At 36.2% G+C, this 22,080-nt stretch overlaps 1 protein-coding gene and 1 long non-coding RNA gene across 7 annotated transcripts in view; one reads left to right on the top strand and one right to left on the bottom strand.

Moving 5' to 3' along the window:
- LOC145737677 (suppressor of cytokine signaling 2-like) overlaps positions 1–22,080 on the top strand; it is a 40,622-nt gene that overhangs the window by 202 nt on the left and 18,340 nt on the right. Inside the window, exons 2-4 of one of the 4 annotated variants that reach the window (XM_081992480.1) lie at positions 58–215; positions 480–802; positions 14,681–14,723. The gene's annotated coding sequence lies outside the window, so the exon portion shown is untranslated. Of the gene's footprint in view, positions 1–56; positions 216–335; positions 421–479; positions 803–14,680; positions 14,724–22,080 lie in introns of those variants that run through there. The other 3 variants (XM_081992497.1, XM_081992488.1, XM_081992511.1) reach the window with 3 other exon arrangements.
- LOC145737953 (uncharacterized) lies at positions 4,889–14,181 on the bottom strand. Of its 3 annotated transcripts, XR_014180534.1 has the most exons (6): positions 13,111–14,181; positions 12,711–13,029; positions 12,536–12,617; positions 12,007–12,478; positions 11,827–11,940; positions 7,607–9,239 (listed from the first exon to the last, which is right to left on the bottom strand). It is a non-coding gene; the product is annotated as an uncharacterized LOC145737953 (long non-coding RNA). The 3 variants fall into 3 exon arrangements; XR_014180535.1 differs by lacking the exon at positions 7,607–9,239 and adding an exon at positions 4,889–5,212 and having other exon boundaries at positions 12,007–12,617; XR_014180533.1 differs by having other exon boundaries at positions 12,007–12,617.

Below are 22,080 nucleotides of genomic sequence, written 5' to 3'. Positions count from 1 at the left end.
GGGTAATTTTTTTAGTTCAAACTTGTTGAATTATGTTCTAACTAGATCTATTTTAAGGATAAACCATTCAGAATTTATCCTGAGATGCGACTATGTCTATTGAGATGATAAAACTGATGAAAGATCCAATCCTGAATGCGGAATGCTCTAGCAGTAAATTGTTAGTGTTTTGACTGAGAAAAGTTTACAGCCAACTTTAAATAAACTATGAAAAGGTAAAAATTATTTACAAATATGAAATAGGTGGGTTAAGGTGCGAAAACCCAAATAATTTACTTCAAAAATAGTTGCTGCCTGTTAGACACCAGATGGCACTGAGATTTTGTGTTTCACTTTTTTAGTATGGAACCTGCATTTCTTTGTGTGTTTTGTGTTGTAATTTACTGTTTAAAGCGATAAAATTGAGCCAGATCCACCTACGTATGTTCAATATCAATTCCTGGAATCGTTTATTTTTTTAAACTTGATTTTTATTTCAGACTGCCGTACAGAAAGAGAATCTTTTTGTGCGCCTATGGAACCTGTAGACTGCTCCTTTTTACACCGAACGTTTCTCGCTCTCGGCCCTCGCCCGTTCCACGGGTGTTATTCGGAGAAACGCAGACTGTGTTGTCGCAGTAGTTAAAAACGTCGAATCGATAACCTCGACGACACGAACTAACCTCAAAATCCGTGGTTTCGGTAGCGAAAAAAATGAATTTTTCGGTTAAAATTAGAACTAAACAGTGACTCGGACCGGCGGTGACCAGTGCAGTGTGTTCAGTACCCAATTTTATGCGATTTAAAACCATCATAAACAAAGGTACGTTCTTTACGCACTATACTAACCAATACACATTACACACACACACCCATATCCCATATTCAATCCACTACGACGGCGCTAGTGCAGTCGAAAAGTTTCGTCATCGCTTAGCACGTCATCATCATGACCACGTTTATGACGTGAGACACACAATACCTTTGATTGTTGTGAGTCTGGGAAAATCTCCTGTTTTATCACACAGTAGTACATAATAATTGGTTTGTCAATGTTTATCAGAATGTTAAGTAGTGGATGGAATGTTGTTTGTTTCGTCACATTCATCGCGCATCATTTTAATAAATTGTAATAATAAAATGGGGATTATTGTGAATGAATTGAAATTATTCTGAATGATGAAATACTTACTAGAAACTGCGTTATTTGTATGTATGTACAGGGTGGTCTATACTACTTTCAGTCAGTGTGAATGGTTGAAGTGCTAAACAGAGCATCCAGGTTCATCTAGGCAATTTACTATCCATTTTTAGACCTATCTCTACATTCTCTACACCCTACACTCGAACATACCAAACGCCACACTTAATTTATAACTGACATTTTTGACCTGACATTACCTGACATGTAAAGTAGGTGTATTTGTATCCTACTCTAGCAGATATCGTTGAAACAGTATGGCAATATCCTCTATGCGCCTTAAATAATTGAATTGAATGAATCTTGACTTGACATTTTGACAAACTGGCTACGTTTAAATACCAAATTAGTACTCAAACTTCGTCGCCGTTTTGTATGTAAAACAATTCATATTTACGACATTCCACAGTCAAAAAATGTAAATTGTCCTACCATACTAGGAACCCGTTCAACAAAGTGTTATTTAATTAGTTTCTTAGAAAATCGCGTTTTATTATACGCACCCATTAATAATAATTTACTTCCCCCCCAGTGCCCAATAAGCTCTCTGGGGTACTAGGTTAGGTCAGTAGGTCAATTGGGTTTATTTTTGGGTCTACTAACATTGTAATCCGCACGCAAGATCTTTATTGGAAACCTTAATTCAGTTCAGTTTTATTAAATAAAGTTTTGTAAGTTGGCCAGTTTTTGTAAAGGAAAACAAACACTGGTTCAGTTATCAGCTAATCAACCTATTTATTCTACTCTTTACGACCCAGTAACTAAACCACATGACTGTGTAATGAGAATTGCCTAGTTTCAATAAAGGGCAGTGACTTGGTTTACAACACACAAACTATTATCTTCATATTTCCGGCTAAGTGACTGTGTAAACCAGTCGTTTAGCTGGGCGGCGGGGCAGAGCACTATTTAATCCACACGCAACTTTTTACTTGGAACTGTTCTAAATACGGTTTTTATTTAATAAAAACACGCCAGAGTAAACCGAGACAGCAGTGCGTTTAATGAAAGTAGAGTGTATGTTAGTACCTAAATTAAGTAGAAAACAAATAAATTGGTTTTTGCTACCGAAAAATTAGATTTGTTGTATTTGACTAAATAGCAACTGGACGATTATTATAGTAAACAGAGTGAGAGGAGTAAACAAAGTGTATGATCAAAATTTCTATGAAGACTTATTGTGATTGGTCAAGAAAAAGGAACAAGCTGCTTGCACAAACTATCAACCGTGCTGTGTCGACTTTGAAACGTGTCCTCCAGCCGCCATCTTCAACCTGATCCAACTTCTTGGAGGACAAACAAACTTGTGGTCCGTCAAATTGAATTTCACTGTAACTGACTCCACATCTGAGAAACCTGCGATTTTAAAAGAAAATGCTTATTTTGCCAAAAGTTGCCTACTGTTTTACATAGTAAGAAGTAAGGCTTAAGGATTGATGAATGTATATTGCGCATACAGTGAGTCATATTACTCAGAATCCTAGAGATGTTTGTCAGGGAGTAAAAGTGACATTTTCCTCCCTTTAATGAGGGCGAAAAGCTTTATTTTGCACCCATTTCTGTTTGTGAGCACCAACTTGATTTATCACACCGTAAGTAAAGATAAAACAGATACCAGCCTAATTAACAGTTTTTAAATTCAATTATGGTATTTCGTAGAATTGTTTTTAAAGCGGCGCCATTGTAATTAAGTAGATTTTCATGTTTAGTAGCAGTTCCGACAAATCGACGTCACCACTTGATTTTTTTAGTGTAATCTATGCTTTACAGTAGCAAATCGGCATTATACTAGCAATTGTCAAGTGCAAACAAACAATGAATTCGAGCCCACGCAACTGGAATCGACTCGTTCCGTAGAAAACGTCGTTACACCCTCGTTTGTTCACATTCCTTAAGTGAATTTTCCAGGAAGTCTGCTACTAGAAAATTCGCTTAATTACGAACGGCCACCTCGTGGATGACTGTGCTAATTAACGCTAATTACACACGATTTTCGATGCCGGGAAATTTCGATATCATACCCGTCAGAATGCTTCAATAAAATCTCTACCAACTGCCGATAGCGGTGATTAAATGCCGGAAACGCAAAGGTAAATCCTAACGGGATATTACGTCTCTATCAACATAGTCGTACTTCCGGTGTGCACATGTTATATGCGTTGGATTTACTATAAGCAGGAAGAGTCGAGCGTGATCCTTATGGACGTCGACCTTAGTTTCGGACAAAAGAATTCTTATAATATGGTTGTTGTGTCCATTCCAGTTATGCATAAAAGTGAATTCATTGATTTTTTTCACCCGATGGTTCTAACCACAAACTGTCACTTTCTTTATGTTTTAGATAATTATTGTAATCTTAAACTTACATGGAAAAGATTTGCAAAAATTGCTGTTTTACTTGTGGAGTTCTCTAGACGTTTTGATAGTCGCTCGCTCCAGATTAATTCAGCGCGAAAATAGCTTTTGAGCCAGTTTCCCGAAACCGTATTGACGTAATCCCATTCACGTCAGTCGCAATACGATTATCCATTTTCCAAATGTGTGCAGAGCCCGTATTTTGCAACGATGCTTTTCCGCTTATGTCACGGCCAAATGGTTTTTCGTTTAATTATTCGGAGACGGAAACCGTTTGAATATTCAATTCCATGTTTTGAACACGCTCGATGTTTATTACGTAAGTCAACTGTCAAAATTTTGTTTTGAGCATCTCAGTTGTCATTTTTATGTCAACTGTCAATGCAATGATGATGCACAAAACAGCACTGTTTGTAATTGGTCAAGAAAAAGCAACCCTTTTTTGACCAATCAGAAACTAGTCAATTGAGATTTACGCAAATGCTTCACATGCAGAATTAGCAATACCAACCTAACCTAACAAGTGGCGCGTATTTTTTTTTTTAAATCAGAGGTTTTTGAGATGTAGAGTTAAAGCGAAATTCAACCTGACAAACCACAAGTTTGTTTGTCCTCCAGAAGATTAATTATGGATTTTGTCAATAAAGTTGATAATTGAAAGCACAACATACTTTTATTAATAGTATTTAGAACATCATTACATGGTGGTAATGGAGAAATAAAAAACTTGAAGCATCGAATCAAAATAAGAAGAAATGCAGAATCTATAGCTGAAGCACCAAGAAGGCTTAAAAATTGAACTGGAGAAAATGGAACTGTTGGGAGTGATTAGAAAAGTATCAGAACCAACTGAATGGGTGAGTTCCTTAGTAATTGTGAAGAAACCAGATAACTCTCTACGTATATTTGCCTTGATCCACAAAATTTAAATAAATCCATTATTAGAGAGAGATATCAGTTACCAACATTTGAGGAAGTAGTATCTAAAATGGGAAAACCCACTATATTCTCAATACTTGACGCTAATAAGGGTTTTTATCAAATTAAATTACATGAAGAAAGTCAATTGTTGACAACTTTTAATGCAGGAAAATATGGTAGATGGTGTTACAAGAGACTTTCTTTTGGTATTTGTTCTGCTCCAGAAGTGTTTCAGAAAACGTTTACAGAAATACTTGGTGATTTACCTGGAGTACAAGTGTACATTGATGACATATTGGTGTATGCAAATAACGAAGAGGAACATCTTCAAAGACTAAATGCAGTTTTTGAAAGAGCAAAAGCCGTCAATGTTAGGTTTAATGAAAGTAAACGTAAATTTGGGGTAAAACAGTCAGTCAATAAAGTTGATAGTTGAAAGCACAACATACTTTTATTAATAGTATTTAGAACATCATTACATGAATTATTGTTGATTATTTTTTAATTATTATTTATTATTTTTTAATTATTATTTTATTGAACATCATTACATTTAATCATTTTTGTTACATTTATTAATTATGGACATTTGATTGGGTCGAGGTGAACGTCGACTGGTACAAATGGCGGCTGGAGGACACATGAAATTTCTGTTTACATTATATGGCCGTTTTGACAGTTCCAATCTTGATGGTACTGTCTAATCAGCACTGTTCGTAGTTTATACTCAGAAGCTGAACAGGACTACTAGTTTTGCTGTGATGAGGAAAAACAAACAGCTTTAGTGGAATTATTATCGATAATTTGCTAAATACCGGTAAGAAGCAATTTTTGTTGCAAGAAGTGTCAGTTTGGCGTCTTGATGTCTGCGCTAGTCGTTCGGTCCGTACTTAGTCGTGTAGGTGGCGCTGCCGTAATAAACACAAAATTCTACCTTGGGAATTAAACGGATGACAAAGTTTCTCGAATTAAGATCACGCGCCATTTCCTATCCACCACAACTACTAAAATGGAATATCGGGATAAAAATGCAAATCCGAGAATAGACTTATTAGTTGCCCGGTGAATGGAATCGAAGGCCGATAAAGCGCTGGATTCCGATTAAACTTTAAAAAAAATCAATTCCTAGAAATGCCGTTTATTTATTATAATGAACGAGTGGTTTGCGGCTGAAATTGTAATTATAATTCGGCCTTCGTTTCGGATTTTAAATGGAGGCGTAAACGTGTAAAGTTCAATTTATGGCGTGATGGTATTTTAAGTATCAAAAACCGGGGGTTAAAGGGGAATTTTTCAATAGAATTTTCTACTTTAAGACGATACTAAACCACGCGATGCAGTTGTTACATAAAATTCGCGGAAAATATATTTTTAATCGTTTATTTGGCAAACAAGTCTGTTGACGCTATAGTTTATCATTCAATTTCGAAAAATCACCGCTCTGAAAAAATAAATCGTCAATGACGTAGATGTCATATTTTGTGTTTACTAAAAATACGTCAGCTGTCATTGCACTATTTAAAAAAACATAATCCACCAGAATGGCCTGGATAGTATAGCACCATAATGTAGTTATAATTCTATTAATAATCCCATTATTTATAAACGAACCGAAAATTTCTACGAACGGCGCGTTTCCAGTAATAGCTTTTCATTTTGTAAAAATAACAACGGCGCGTCGTGCATATGGCGCTTAAAATGCTTGTCTGACCGTTATTTTTGGCTTAAAAGTACTTCTTTCTATGTACTGAGTTGTGGTCTGACAATGCTTACAAACGCGACTGAATTTATTTTTACCGATGGCACGGAGCACCGCCCTCTATACTAGAAAGCCTAAAATGTGTTTATACACAAACGTATGCAGATGCAGTAAAAAATATGTTTTTTTTTTATTGTTTCGTGTAGTTGATTGCAAGTTGTGAGTGAAAAATCAAAAAAAGGTTCATTCCTGATCCAGATATGTATGGATAGAGCTTTTTTATACACAATCAAGTCCAGCCTAAACAAATTGGTTAGAACATTTGTCCTGTAAAGTACAACAAACAGCAAACTAGTTTAAACATTCAATGTAAGAAAATCTGTCAATCCTTGAAACTAGGTAAGCAAAACTGGTAAATGGTTCTTATGTTATTACCAAGAACATTCATTTAAAATTATTTTTGTTGCTCTCACATTGAAGGATGCTTTAAAATGTAACTCACATACCTGTGCATGTAACAAGTACCAAAGTGTTCAACCACTGTTGAGTTGATCCGGTTTTTTGTAAAGTAAAAAACTGACAAGGTTGGGCTTTTTCCTGAATTGCTGTTACAATGTGGCTTGAAAAACTTATGAACGGCAGCAAACCAAAATAACTTACGCAAATAACCTCAAGTTTTGATTATAAACCGTAAAAACTCATCTAATCCTCAACGAACTCAATTTCCACAATACAAACAAACGCAAACTGTCACCACTATTTCCACCATATTGGAATTTTTGACAAGCACCTTCTATAGGCTTTCTAGTATAGTAGGCGGTGCACGGAGTCTCGAACTGTCAACTGTAGACATGTTTACTGTGGCACACAAGTGACGTCACTTCTAGAGATGGGCGCGATTCAGCTATAACTGATTTAATAACAAATTAGAGGTAATACACAATTATAATATGAAAAAACGTAATGAATTTCCTTCCAAATGCATTTTTTTTAGTTTTTCGCCATTTTAAGTGTATATGGTTTTCCATTGTGTCGTTTTTAAGATATTCACAAATTCTTTGCATCAAAATCATTTAAAAAATAAACTTTATGGTTTTTGGATCTTTAGGGAGTATCAATAATTCAAAATGAATTGATTCAGAATGAATTTCAAATGAAACTAGAAAATTGAAATTTTCTTTTCCTAATATCGAAATCCATAATGGATTCGTAACTTTCTTCATAATATTCTCCCCTAATTCTGGCTCCTTTGCGCTGAATTATTCATAAAATTTCCTGGAAAAGTCGTAATAAATTCTGGATAATACAATTTCCAGATAGAATTATATTTTCCAAGACGTTTCCAACAGCGAGGAATATTCCAAAAAGCGCCTCGTTTCTTGCAAAGGAAATTAATCATTTTCCGGAAGCTTTGAGAGTTTCATCTTGACGCTTATTTATTCAATGGGATTCAGGAAGGTTGAGTGCGTAATAGTTCCTCAAAGACATAATGGAATAATATCGCCGGCGATAAAAGTCAATAAATGTTATTGTCTTCTGGATTCGTTGCGGGAACTGTAGAAAAACACACGAAACGGTCGTAAAGCAATTATTTTGCTTAAAAGCCATTCGACGCGAGCGTTTCGCGGAAAACTAGCTTTTGTTTAAAATTGGGTTTCAGAGAAGCAACGGGCGCATAATTATTTTATTACGCAAAATCCTCTGCATGTTTACACTTATTACCACAGAATCCAGCAGAGTCGCTTTTTTTTTAATTCGCAGAACTTTACTTATTTACAAAAAATGCTCTAAAATACACTTTATGACGTAATTTGATAAAACCATAATGGATCAGATCTATTGTACCCCATCTTCTTCTGCTATCTCAACGTTTCCTTGTTCATAGCAGCCCCTCAAGATTTAGTTCCTTTAGGAATTTTAGGATCTTGAGTGGGTCTGTTCGAGGTATTTCTTCCACAGCCAGCTGGTATAATCCCAGTGTGTTTAATCTTCTGTGGCGTACAGCATAACACTCCAGCAAGATGTGGTGGAGTGTTTCTGGTTCTTCTTCGCAGAACTTGCAGGTACTGTCCTCTTCTAGGCCTAACTTCCTTAAAATTGCCGAGGAGATCTTTGGCCTTCCTCAGTCCTGGAAGTCTTTGCCATTGCTTTGCTCTCGGTTCTTCTTCAGATTTATTAAGTACTTCCTGGACATATGCTTTTCCAAGGCCGCAGAAAGGTTCTAGCCCGATCAGTGGCGCTGATGCTCCTTTTCGTGCCAGAGTATCTGCTTGTTCGTCACCCTCTACTCCCACGTGCTCCGGAACCCAGAGGAGGGTTACCTTGTTGTTCCTTCCTAGATCATTGAGCTTTCCTAGGCACTCCAGAACCATCATCGAGTTGATGTTAGATGAGCTCAACGCTTTGATGGCTGCTTGGCTATCGGAAAGGATCGCAATTTCGATGGATTATCTGCTCCAATCTCTCTTGGTGCTCAGTTCCGTTCGAAAGGATGTGCTCCCCAAACAGTTCTTCTCACCATACTGTGGAGCGGTGTGAGGTCCAGAATTACCTCTACTGCTGCCGTAGGGGTCGATCTCATTGCTCCCGTTATGCAAAGACATGCAAGTCTCTGCACCTTCTCTAATGTTTTCTTTGTTAAGGCAAAGATGTCACTTTCAAAGCAAACGTCTGGTTTGGTAAATACCTTACCCTAAATATCTCAGAAATTATAACAATTTTGTAGGGACAATATTTGGTCACTGTGTAGCCCTGAGTGTGCGCAATCTAATGATGCTAAAGTATACCTGCTGTCCTGTTTAAAATTTTCAATTTTCCTTCCTGCCTGAATATTTACTAGGGGAATATGGCTTCTGCTCCCTTTATGGGGCAATTTGCCAGAATTTTCAATTTTGACTCCTTGGAACTTGGAAAGCAATCTTGTCACCAACTAACCAATAAGTTGCATGTGACCGGCCAACAAACGACGTTACGGTGGTTGAACAAGACAAGTAATTTGAAACTGTATTGAGGGGAGAGGATTTGCATAAATTCCCACAAACCGAACGTCATCCAGCCATCGACCTCTTCGACCGAGACCGCTTCCTAGAAAGTGAAAAGAAATAAATTATCTTTAATGATTGTTTTCTTGAAAAAAAAAAACTAAACAGGTCGGCCCATCGGGCCTGGTACCGCGAAGAACGGCCGGACGTCGGTTCTCGGAAGCGGCATTATCGAAAAATGGAACCCTCTTTTAAAGTCGTTCCTCGAACCGTCATGTATTATATTGGTACCCGTGCGATGGCGATCTCTATACGGTCTATTGTTCGGGACGTGTTTCGCTTTTTTTTTTGTCTTAATTCGCTTCCCGGTTGTTCCCTGACGCGGTTCCCAGTCAAAATATTGACGTTTCTCCCGGAATGTGGCGGAACGTTATTAATAGAAAACGTAAAACAGACTGGCTTGAAGGTGACAACATATTTACGTCCGAACCGTATAAATATCCATCTTATTTAAATTTTCCGGGAATATTGAACACGAGCAATATATTTTTCGGTCGACTATTTTCAGTCTGCCACAAACACTCAATTATTCATAATTCCACACCATCGCATATCTACTATAATTAAATGACGTCATACTACTCAACTCTGAAATGTTTGAAAATCACAAATATGCTTTATTATAGTATAGCTCCATGATGATTGTGACATACCCTCCAAATTGACAATCCAACGTCAAAACCACCAAAATGTACTCCATGGAGCTATAACATATTTTTTTCCGTTTACATACATTACAAGTTAAAAATACGCTTTATAGTTCCATGTGTCAATATTTTATGATTGTGACAGTGGTTTTGACACATGAACATCCTATAAATTGACAGTTTAACGTCAAAACTACTAACATTTTCTCCAGGGAGCTATAACATATTTTTTCCGTTTACATACATTACAAGATACAAATACGCTTTATAGTCCAATGTGTCAATATTTTATGATTGTGACAGTGGTTTTGACACATGAACATCCTATAAATTGACAGTTTAACGTCAAAACTACTAAAATTTTCTCCAGGGAGCTATAACATATTTTTTTCCGTTTACATACATTACAAGTTAAAAATACGCTTTATAGTCCAATGTGTCAATATTTTATGATTGTGACAGTGGTTTTGACACATGAACATCCTATAAATTGACAGTCTAACGTCAAAACTACTAAAATTTTCTCCAGGGAGCTATAACATATTTTTTTCCGTTTACATACATTACAAGATACAAATACGCTTTATAGTTCCATGTGTCAATATTTTATGATTGTGACAGTGGTTTTGACACATGAACATCCTATAAATTGACAGTTTTAACGTCAAAACTACTAAAATTTTCTCCAGGGAGCTATAACATATTTTTTTCCGTTTACATACATTACAAGATAAAAATACGCTTTATAGTTCCATGTGTCAAATTTTATGATTGTGACAGTGGGTCAGATAATTAGTATTAAGTTTCAATTTAATCTAAACTTTATTATTTGTTTACACTGTATTGTTTTGATGGAGTAGACCACCGCCCTCTATACAAGAAAGCCAAGAAGGTGCATGCCAAAAATTCCAATATGGCCGAAATAGTGGTTGACAGTTTGCATTTGTTTGTATTGTGGAAATTGAGTTTTTCGATGATTAAATTAATTTTTAAGGTTTAAAGTCAAGACTTGGGATTAATTGCCAAAGTAATTTTTGTTTGCTATTATATATTGTTGTTTATATGTTTATTGTTTTAGTGAAAGTGTAGTTTATGTTCATTTTATTGTGTTATCACTATTGTTATTGTTCCTTCATTGTTCTATAATTTGTTGTTGGTTTTTTAACTTAAATTCTATTGCCTCTACAATATGCCGTCCACTTGTTGTTTGCCAAATTGTAAAAGCAATTTGGTGAAAGGACTAAAAGTGTCAGTCTTTTACTTTCCAAAAGACCCTGCTCGAACCCAACAGTGGTTGAAAGCTTTGAACTGGAATGATTTTACTCCAACACAATACTCAGTGGTAAGTACAATATGCTTTCTCATTCAGTAAACTTATTGCCTCTTACATACATAGGTATGTGAGTTACATTTTGAGGCCGCCTGCATTTTGAGAGCAACAAAAGTTTACTCTGAAGAGACAGAACAGCTTTTAGAAGTTCCATTGGCACATTTACATTTTAAAAGAAAGGCCTTGGTAATAATATAAAACCCATTTACCAGTTTTGCTAATTAGCTTCAAGGATTTCCAAATTTTCTTTGATTGAGCAGTTTTCACATTAGTTTGTTGTACTTTCCAGGACAGAGGGTTACCTAACCAAACTTGCTTTGGCTGGACTTTATTGGGTATAAAAAGCCATATCTATACATATCTCGATCAAGAATGAAGCGTTCTTTGATTTTTCACTCACAACTTCTAATCAACTACACGAAAAAAGAAAAAAAAACATATTTTCTACTGCATCTGCATAGGTTTGTGTACAAAACGAAAACCGCTAACGCCGCCATTAAAAGTGACATTCTAGGCTTTCTTGTACAGAGGGCGGTGGTTTCACGAGTAGATTTTTTCAGACCAAATTTGACGTATTGTCAAAAGTAACTCAACTTCGCTTTGTCAACTCGAATAGAATTTAGGCAATCAACGCTACAACACAAAACTCTCACCTTCACTTTCAAAATAGAATCACGTCGCAGTCAGGAACAAAAATGGCAGCGTTGACACATTAGACCATATGACTAGTGACGTCACTTCAAATTTTTCAATTTCAGGCTGTGCAACTGTAAAAAAAAATAATGATGGCGGTATTAATTAACTCACAGCTTAATTAGCGCGCAATGTTTTACCTCGAATCGGCAAGTTCTACGACCCAATGCATGTTTCTGGGTAATATTTTAATTGCCCGCTTTCATGCCGTGTGTGTTATTGCGCCAGTGGCGGTTTTTATATTTCCTAGTAAAGGCAATTTACATAGTTTTTTATATCTCTCGTAATCCAAGCTTATCAGCACCGTGCACTTGTATCGACAAGTGTTGGAATACGTTAAGTAATTACTCATTTTCAGGAATACTGTTGTAGTACAGAAAGTACATAGAGGTAGGTTTGTAATTCAACTTAATGCAATATAATAATAATCCTAGCGCTTGTCGAAACGGAATGGTTCTTGGAATGCTAGCAACGCTATAATGGGTAAAGCAAGTTATAAAAAAATGTGATTTTATTTATTATCGCGCGCCGCAAAAAGTCACTTTACGAGAGGATATTTGCTTAACTTAAAAGCATCTCTTACAGTATTTATTAGAAAATTACATCATAAACCTGAAATTACTTTATAATTACAACTGCTTGAGAAAGTGTCGACGACTCTTAACAAACCTGACCTATGGTTTCTCCGCAAACTGAGACGACACCCGTCATACTTAAAAGGATCATAAATCATCGATGGATCTTGCTAATACTTAAAGTAATAAATTGCAGTTGAAATCGTTCCAAAACCGTTAAACGCAGTAATTAAAATAATGTGGCAGTAATTAATTGAGTGATTGCTCACCAGATGGCATGTGACACCATTCAATTTCTAATAGATTCCTGGGTTACTATTTTCAGCTACGATAAAAACTGAATGCACCCTCCCTTCCCGTCTAGAATTAATCCGATTTGTAGCTAAATCGAGACTGGGGCCCGTTTCATAGAATCCCATTTCTTCGGCAATCAAAGCATACTAAAAATAAGTCTCCTGGAAATCTGGTCGATTTCGTCCCGTTCTCGGAGGTTTACACGAAACAGTTCAGGGAAGTGATTAATCCGAGGCTCAACAGGTTAACGGTCACGTTTTCCCTAGAAAATCAATCCTTCCGATTGTTAGCAGCCTGCAATATAGATTTAGCCGGAATTCTCGGAAAATAATAAAAAAATGTATTCAACCAGTTTTGGTTAACTTCTAGACTTGCCTTCATCTTTTCGCCTTGCACCAATGAATTTTTAAGCTTGCTTTGTTTTGACTGTGGCATTTTGCACCTGAACTGTCACATTCAAACTGTGCCCTGGTAAGAAAAACACTTTCGGTGGGCCCAAATGATACAGTTGAACACAAAATTTAACTTGATTGTGGCCAAATTTTGACCACTCTAAACTTTTACGTCAACTTAACCTAAATCTTCATTTTGTCGGCTGGTTTTTTCTGTCGTCTGTCAAAATGATAGGAATGTAGGATAGGAATCTTGGTTTTACAGAAATGCATTTAGCTCAAGTGAGCTTAAAAATATGTTGGTTAATTAGAAAAAAAAAAGATATTTTCCCCTTGTCGAAACTAAAGAACTTCTCAGAATCGAAACTAGGAAGCATTATTTATTAATGTAGGGGCAAAGGTAAATAATGCAACCCTTGTTTTATTAATATTTTAGCTTGTTGGCCTATACAACTTTATTTCGGGGTGGACGCCTTGACCTCCCTCTTTCTAGGAAAGGTATTTTTGCCCTTATAAGAAATACGGCAACGTCAGCGTTGACGTGTCCGAGAAGGCAACTAAATTGGATTAATTTGCTCTTTATCCAGGTGTGAAAATTGAATTGAAAACAACGGTAAGAATAGAGAGCTGATGGGGCAAAACATTCACTTAAAGCAAGTTACAAGCTGACGTTTCTGCCCTGATTTAGAATCTAAAGGCGTTGTGATCTAAATATCACGTGACACCATGATTATAAAATCACAGGGAGGCCACGTAATCATTGGAACAAAACGCGTTTAGATCAAAAATTACAAACCGGTTAAAATCTGCACACTGCTGCACTCATCCACTAGACAAGCAAAATTAATCCAGTTCAAGATTCCTCTTATTGGTTAAAAATTAAATCTCACTGTCGATTGGCTGTAAAATAACGTCACTGTCATTTATCCGTCATTTGGAATTATCCGAATGATTGACAGTTGACGCATAACAAGCTGATGTCAGTGTTGTTATCATTTTTAGAGAAATGTTTGTAAACCAATTATTGGTGCTAATGGAGTGGGCAGTGGAAATACGAGGTAAATTTACTATTCAACATTAAGCTTAGAGTTTTAAATATAACCAGCCTTGACCTCCATCTTTCCAAGAAAGGTATTTTTGCCTTGATTAGCGGTGACGTGGCCGAGAAAGCAACCATTAAAAAAGCTTTTCACGCCACTTCAGTAATTAGATCGAATCAGCAGCTTCTTTAAGGCGATTTGCGTGTTAAATAAACTAATAATACAAGAATGATTTGATTGATATTTAGATGGCATCGCCAACGAGACAGCGTTTCATATTTATGTGTTCTTGCACGGTCGTTAGTCATAAATTCTCGTTGCAGGTGAGGCAACACGGCCTTTCTCTGTACGGAACGCGTTCTACGTGGGGTATCTCGTAATCCTGCCTTCCCCGAAACACCTACACGTTTATCTCCATCGTGATAGACTTTCTGGCTGTGTATAATAGCGAATATGAAATATGCACGCCCGTTTTGATCGATGCTTTCAACCGTTTCTCTATTCTTGTTACAGGCAAAGTGGAGGCGCAACCACTCGACCAGAAGCTCCGCAAAAGGTAAGTGGAAACTTGTACGGCGATTAAACACACATGCAGGCAAAAACTTGTTTGACATCGACCGGTACAATATAATCAGGTGGGCTACCCCGGGGGCATTTGTATCCACCCACCAACTTTCTATATATTACATACCTGCTTGGTTGGGTCGTCGCGACCAAAAACCTGTTGCTTCCCGTTCCTGATAATTCTCTAAAATCAGGCAACACTGTACTTTTTAATAGTTTATGTTTATGGCAAAGGAAATTGTCCTGTTACTAACATACAGTGTTGTCCCAGACAGGCAGAAGTATGATTTGTACTGATTGTGCTTTAAAATAATGTTTTATCGTTTGATAGTCACGACGAGTCAAAATATCCAAACATACAAATGTGGTTTGAATTCTCCAAAGGTGGGGAATTTTCTTAACAGATCTGGCAACACTGTTATTATGTAGGATTTTTTCATATAAAATGAAAGTAATCGTGGCAACCCGGCAAATGTCAGCGGGGGTATAATAATAAAAAAAAAACGAATACAAAAGCCACACGCGTACGCTCTCTCCGCTTCGTAGAAGTTGGATGGCGACGGTTTTCGTGGAAATTCAAATCTACCTATCGAGAGTGTGGCTTTTAGCACTACCGAGCTTATTAAGGGATGCCCGCCAAGTTTTCCTTTGAGTTATCTTCAAAGGGCCTAAATTGCATTTTCCGCCTGCATCGAAATAGGTAGGAGCTTTGAAATGCGACTTAATTGGTTTTACCGTTAAAGGTCTTCAGAGTTGGAAGGTAATACCTTCTGGCACTAATCACTGTATAGTTTCATAGTAGTTCAAACAAAACCATGAAGCTATTAAAGGATCAATTTTGATATCGAGTAGGCGTTCAAAGGAAGAAGCATCTATAATCTCTTCGGCTCAGTTTTCGTAGTTTAATGACCTTTTGATACCAGGCCAACAACTCGTTGAAGAACATGTTTGTCATTGTCCAATTTAATTGATCGTTAACGATGTTTTTTGACCTGAGCAAGGTTTTGGATCAAATGTCTAATGTGAAAAGAAGATAATCGTAGATTTGGTCGTTATCGTCTAAGAATGTTATAGGGTCGTGGATTTCATTGACCTGAGATCAAGTCCTCTACGCGACAATTTTCAGAAATTCAATAACAAAATAAGTTGTCGTCATCTTGACAAATTTGATAATTACTGTTTTTATAATGATGAACAAATCTCGAAAACTAGCAGAGCTATAAAGTCGGATTTTTGACACATGACATTCACTTACCTTTATATTGACAGCTGTCATATAATAATTGTTTGCAACGTTATCTAAGACATACGCTTTTTGTGACAATTGCCATCCACAGGCGACCTGACCATAACGATTATTGAACACCGGTTACTTGATAATTGACTAAACTTCATCCATTGCACTAAATCATAACTGGTTGCATAAATATGGTCCAGGGGCACTAATGGGAGCGATGCACGTCATCAGTGAGTTTGACGTTTTGAAAATGCATTCGTATTGCTTAGCGATTAATTGCGACCTGTAGCGTTCTCTTTCTAACACGCGCTTATTAACTGAACGCAATTCTGACACAAACGTGACCTTCTCGATCTCGACGTTTAACGAGTTGTGTGCGTTGTTGCCAGATTGCTAGTTGACCGTTTCCTGTTTTTGTTTTTGTTGTTGATGACTTGACTAAAAACTGATTACAGAGAGAGACAAAAAAAACTCAATATTGACTAATATTGTTATTCAAAATTCTCTGTTAAAAATTGCGTCAACTTCTATATAAGAAGTAAATAAAAACAAAATTTATGTAAAGTTGGTGTTTTAATGAAAAAACTAAACATCTGGCAACGAGGCGCGTTAAACGTCAATGACGTGCATCGGCCGATATATTGCCTTCTACTATAGTTCTTCCTATTGAAATATTTCGGCCACTTATAAAAAGCAAACCAAATTGGTGTAAACAATCAAATCAAAACAAGGAATTTGTCCGCCATTTCGCACTTTCCAAGGGTAGAATTTGAATTACCTTGTCTAATAACCAAGTAATTTCTGTTCAATAAAATGTTCCTAGAAGATACCTGAAAAATTCCAGTAAGAAACATCATCTAAACATCCACCATTACCGCTTTACAACCGGTCCAGTTTCGGCGCCTTTTTTAAGGGATTCTGTGATTTACTGTACCTAAATGGTTGTCCTGGCTGATTTGAAACGACAAATTTACTGTGCGTAACTTTACTAATTTTAAAAATTACGCATCCTTTACAAATCTGAATTGAAATTTGCGTAGTTTATCTTCTGCGAACTGATGCAAAGCTTCCAAAATATGTATTTGGTTAGTTGCTGACGTTCGAGCTTCAGTATTGATAAATGGTTCAATGGTGATTGTTTACAAGTTTTGCTCAATGTAGCTAATTCTGTTAATTTTGACCTGACAGCATAGTTTAAATTAGCAACGATGCAGTATTTTTCCTGAATCGCCAGATACTGATGTCAAATTTCAAAATACAATTTTTTGAGCAAAATTTTGGTGCAAATCGTCCATAACTCGCTTATTTGAAACACTCTGTATAAAACCACCGTATAACAAAAGAAAGCTAATGAATAGGGCTATCACGTGACGTTGAGCGGGCACGGCTCAGTTGCCCCGTTTAGCCGCTAGAGGGTCGTCAAAATTGACTCTCGTTTTTTTGGCAGTTTTTTATAAATATCTCAGGAACGTTTCAGGTTAGAGGTCTGACTGTTTTTACCACAAATGCACCTCGATGGGTTGCAACTTTTACTTTCTATACACTTTTTTGGTACCATGCACCGCTTTACCTTGAAAAATAAAAAACTAGAATTGTCAAGAATTTTCACCTTCTGATTTTTTTCCAAAAATTTTTTTTTTTTCAAAATTAACCTCAACTGCTTAAATACCTTCAGGTTAATAGTACAAAAATGACGTAAAGTGTCATTTGTCAAAATGTCATTTTGCAAGGGTGCCACGCCCTAAAGTGTCAAAATTGACATCATTTCAAGGTCATCTCCGAAACGGTGCCAGTTAGAGCAAAATGGACGTCAGATTTGTGTTTCCCAGCTTCAAATTAGTTAAAAAAATCACTTTGATTAAGGAAAATCCAAAATGGTCGCCGTTAGTATAGTAGGCACAAAAAATCCCTAATTTAGATTAAATTTTCATGCACTTTTCCAGAAAATCGTCCATAACTCGCTTATTTAAAACACCCTGTATAAAACCACCGTATAACAAAAGAAAACTAATGAACGGGGCTATCACGTGACGTTGAGCGGGCACGGCTAAGTTGTCCCGTTTAGCCGCTAGAGGGTCGTTAAAGTTGACTCTCGTTTTTTTGCAGTTTTTGCTCAATATCTCAGGAACGTTTCAGGTTAGAGGTCTGACTGTTTTTACCACAAATGCACCTCGATGGGTTGCAACTTTTACCTTCTATACACTTTTTTGGTACCATGCACCGCTTTACCTTGAAAAATAAAAAACTAGAATTGTCAAGAATTTTCACCGTTTGATCTTCAGAAATTTTTTTTTTTTCAAAATTAACCTCAACTGCTTAAATACCTTCAGGTTAATAGTACAAAAATGACGTAAAGTGTCATTTGTCAAAATGTCATTTTGCAAGGGTGCCACGCCCTAAAGTGTCAAAATTGACATCATTTCAAGGTCATCTCCGAAACGGTGCCAGTTAGAGCAAAATGGACGTCAGATTTGTGTTTCCCAGCTTCAAATTAGTTAAAAAAATCACTTTGATTAAGGAAAATCCAAAATGGTCGCCGTTAGTATAGTAGGCACAAAAAATCCCTAATTTAGATTAAATTTTCATGCACTTTTCCAGAAAATCGTCCATAACTCGCTTATTTAAAACACCCTGTATAAAACCACCGTATAACAAAAGAAAACTAATGAACGGGGCTATCACGTGACGTTGAGCGGGCACGGCTAAGTTGTCCCGTTTAGCCGCTAGAGGGTCGTCAAAGTTGACTCTCGTTTTTTGCAGTTTTTGCTCAATATCTCAGGAACGTTTCAGGTTAGAGGTCTGACTGTTTTTACCACAAATGCACCTCGATGGGTTGCAACTTTTACTTTCTATACACTTTTTTGGTACCATGCACCGCTTTACCTTGAAAAATAAAAAACTAGAATTGTCAAGAATTTTCACCTTCTGATTTTTTTTTCCAAAAATTTTTTTTTTTTCAAAATTAACCTCAACTGCTTAAATTATTTCAGGTTAATAGTACAACAATGACGTAAAGTGTCATTTGTCAAAATGTTATTTTGCAAGGGTGCCACGCCTTAAAGTGTCAAAATTGACATAATTTCAAAGTCATCTCCGAAACGGTGCCAGTTAGAGCAAAATGGACGTCAGATTTGTGTTTCCCAGCTTCAAATTAGTTAAAAAAATCACTTTGATCAAGGAAAATCCAAAATGGTCGCCGTTAGTATAGCAGGCCCAAAAATCCCTAATTTAGATTACATTTTCATGCACTTTTCCAGAAAATCGTCCATAACTCGCTTATTGGAAACACCCTGTATAAAACCACCGTATAACAAAAGAAAGCTAATCAATGGGGCTATCATGTGACGTTGAGCGGGCACGGCTATGTTGCCCCGTTTAGCCGCTAGAGGGTCGTCAAAGTTGACTCTCGTTTTTTGGCAGTTTTTGTTCAATTTTTCTACTGAAAACTATGATATACACCTCCTTAAGCTATTTTACCTTAAAAGTTTTTCGAGTTAGCTATTGAGTAAAATAATACAACAATCACACCCCGTATATGAAACGCATCATACCGTTTATTAGGAATTTTGTCGACAAGGCTCCCACGAAAGCATTAGCTCGACTAGTTCGCAGAACAAAAACTTAATTGTTGTTTGGAGAGTTAGACAAACACGATAACTACTGATAATCTGCTTAATACACATTTGCCCTATTTTACACACGAATGTGTATTTAGGTTTGCTATACGGGGTGTTTCAAAATTTCAATTACTTTCAAAAGAAGAGTGGACAAGAATATTCTTCCACTTCAATTATTACTTTCTTATTTTATCGGCCACATCGTAGGCCTCTTTCAAATTTTTCCATGCTGTTCTATCTAATCCTGTTTGAAACCACCTGTTTTCTATTTGGTTTTTTTTTATGTCAAAATCACTATTTAATCTAAAAGACGTGATTTCATAGAATTAACTATAGGTACCGAGATATTACAGCTTTTTTTTCTATTTTAATACGAATTTGTATGTTTGTTCACTAATTTTAAAACGCTCAAGCATTGACAGAGTGATATATTGATCACAAGATAATAATTTTTAAGAAATAATAATAAAAAAAAATCCTATTTCTGGTACTGTAAATTTCTTTTTAGTTCAGTTGACTACAAAATTGTGTGGAATAACGTATACAGGCCATAAAAATAACTTATGATGATATTATAATGACGTCACTGATAGTTCAATGCCATATTTGTTGTGGGGCGCGCACTGTTTACACCATATCGAGCAAATTTAATTCGCTTATTCAGTCTGATTAGGTAAACTGAGTCCAAATCGTCGATAAAAACAAAGCGGATCGACTAGAGGATCCTAAAAAGTGACAGGTTCTGTCAGAACGTGCGATCTAAACAGGATTGACTTGCCATTGACATTAATTTGACGCTTGACATTTTCTGTTTGAACCGAATACTGTTAACCTTAATCCAAGAAGTCTTATTTTCGTAAATCCCAATAATGTTGACATACTTTTTACTCGAAATTCGAGATATTAAGACTTAGACTAGTAATAATATATAAATCTTTCGAATGAAAAAAAATAAAAAAACATTTAAAAACTTGGTGAAAAGAGTCCAATAACAAAATTACGTAACTAATCAAGTGGATATCAGATAAGCTTCTGGCAACATTGCCCCAAAGTTTTCGCCTACTAGACGTTTTATTAGGTTTTCTGTCCTTGTCTCGCGCCTGCAATGATCTATGTTTCTCTGTCAGTTGCACGGCCATATTGAATCAAATAATGCACTTCACGATGTTGCCATATAACTATTTTTTTTTTGTGAGTTACAAACCCACTAATACGATGGTTGTAACAGGCCGGTGTGGTAACGGTCTCGCGCGACCTTTTGCAGATGTCGAGGACCAGTGGAACTTCGTGGAAAAGATATAAAGACGCCGTTTTGCGAAACGACCTCTTCTGGTTCGTTCCTAGAATTATTATTTTATTACTGCCGACGATTATAATCGAGTTACAATTAGAGGTGGATCGCAAAAATTCGCCGCAAAACCTGCTCGATAAAAGAATTTACAGTCCCTGCTAATTAAAAAAAAAACATAAATATATTATAAAATGTTAATTTCCAGGAAATTTGGCTCAAAAAAGACATAACCAGCGTTATTTCAATGACTCTCAAAATACAGAATGTTTTTGAAAATATCACGGTTAGTTCGAGTCAAACAGAAACAATGCTCTGATTTAAGCAAGTTCTGAAGATGTGAACTGAGAATTACTCACATTTTAGATTATTGGACGTGTAGAAGATTTGCGAGGATCGAAAGAAGATACAGAAACACTCAGTATTACCAAACAAAACATTTCGAAACAGATGACTAGTCAAGCACAGAAGGAGATGGCAAAACTATCATAATTGTTACCAGGATCTCTAATATGTTTTAAAAATATTTGACATTTAAAGTTTCTTCCCATCCAGAAATTTTAAAATAAGTGATTTTTTGCAGAATAGTTCCTGTGGATGATTCCAGCTTCTATTCTTTCTGCAAATGTAGTTCTTTGCCTTCTTTCGTAACTTTAATATTTATTCAGTATTATAATGAATTCTGAAAAATACAGTTTACAATAATTACCATCACTATCACTGTTTATAATAAATCCCATTTATAAATGTCTAATAACTATAGTTATCTCTGCTTCTTAATAACCCACTTCTCTGTAAAATCGTTAGATTCATTAATAATCGTTTTTATTAATTGTTCGAGAAATTGTTGTTTTGCGCATGTTGGAAAGTTAAAAACGTCACTTTTTAAACAAGTCTTATGGTTCTCACTATTTGCGTAAATTACAGCACCGTTCGCAGTTTGTGATTGGTCAAGAAAAAGCAGCAAGCTGAAAGCTGCTTTTTCTGGACCAATCACAAACTAATCACTGACGTAAAAGGGACTGTCATTTGATATTGACAAATGACAGTCTTAGCGTGTCATTTAAAAATGCAGTCTGACAATTTGGTTATTCCTCGCTAGACGATTAGAGCATCCGATTGGTGAAAGAAGGTTTAACCGAACCTAAGATCTCGGATGTCAGTAAGTTTCATTTTTTGGTAATTATTGATAATATGTATTAATATT

This window comes from Ips typographus, linkage group LG1, assembly GCF_016097725.1.
Source record: "Ips typographus isolate SLU linkage group LG1, UJ_Ityp_2.0, whole genome shotgun sequence".
Classification (NCBI taxonomy): domain Eukaryota; kingdom Metazoa; phylum Arthropoda; class Insecta; order Coleoptera; family Curculionidae; genus Ips; species Ips typographus.
The sequence above is the reverse complement of the archived record's forward strand: the minus strand, read 5'-3'. Positions and strand labels throughout refer to the sequence as shown.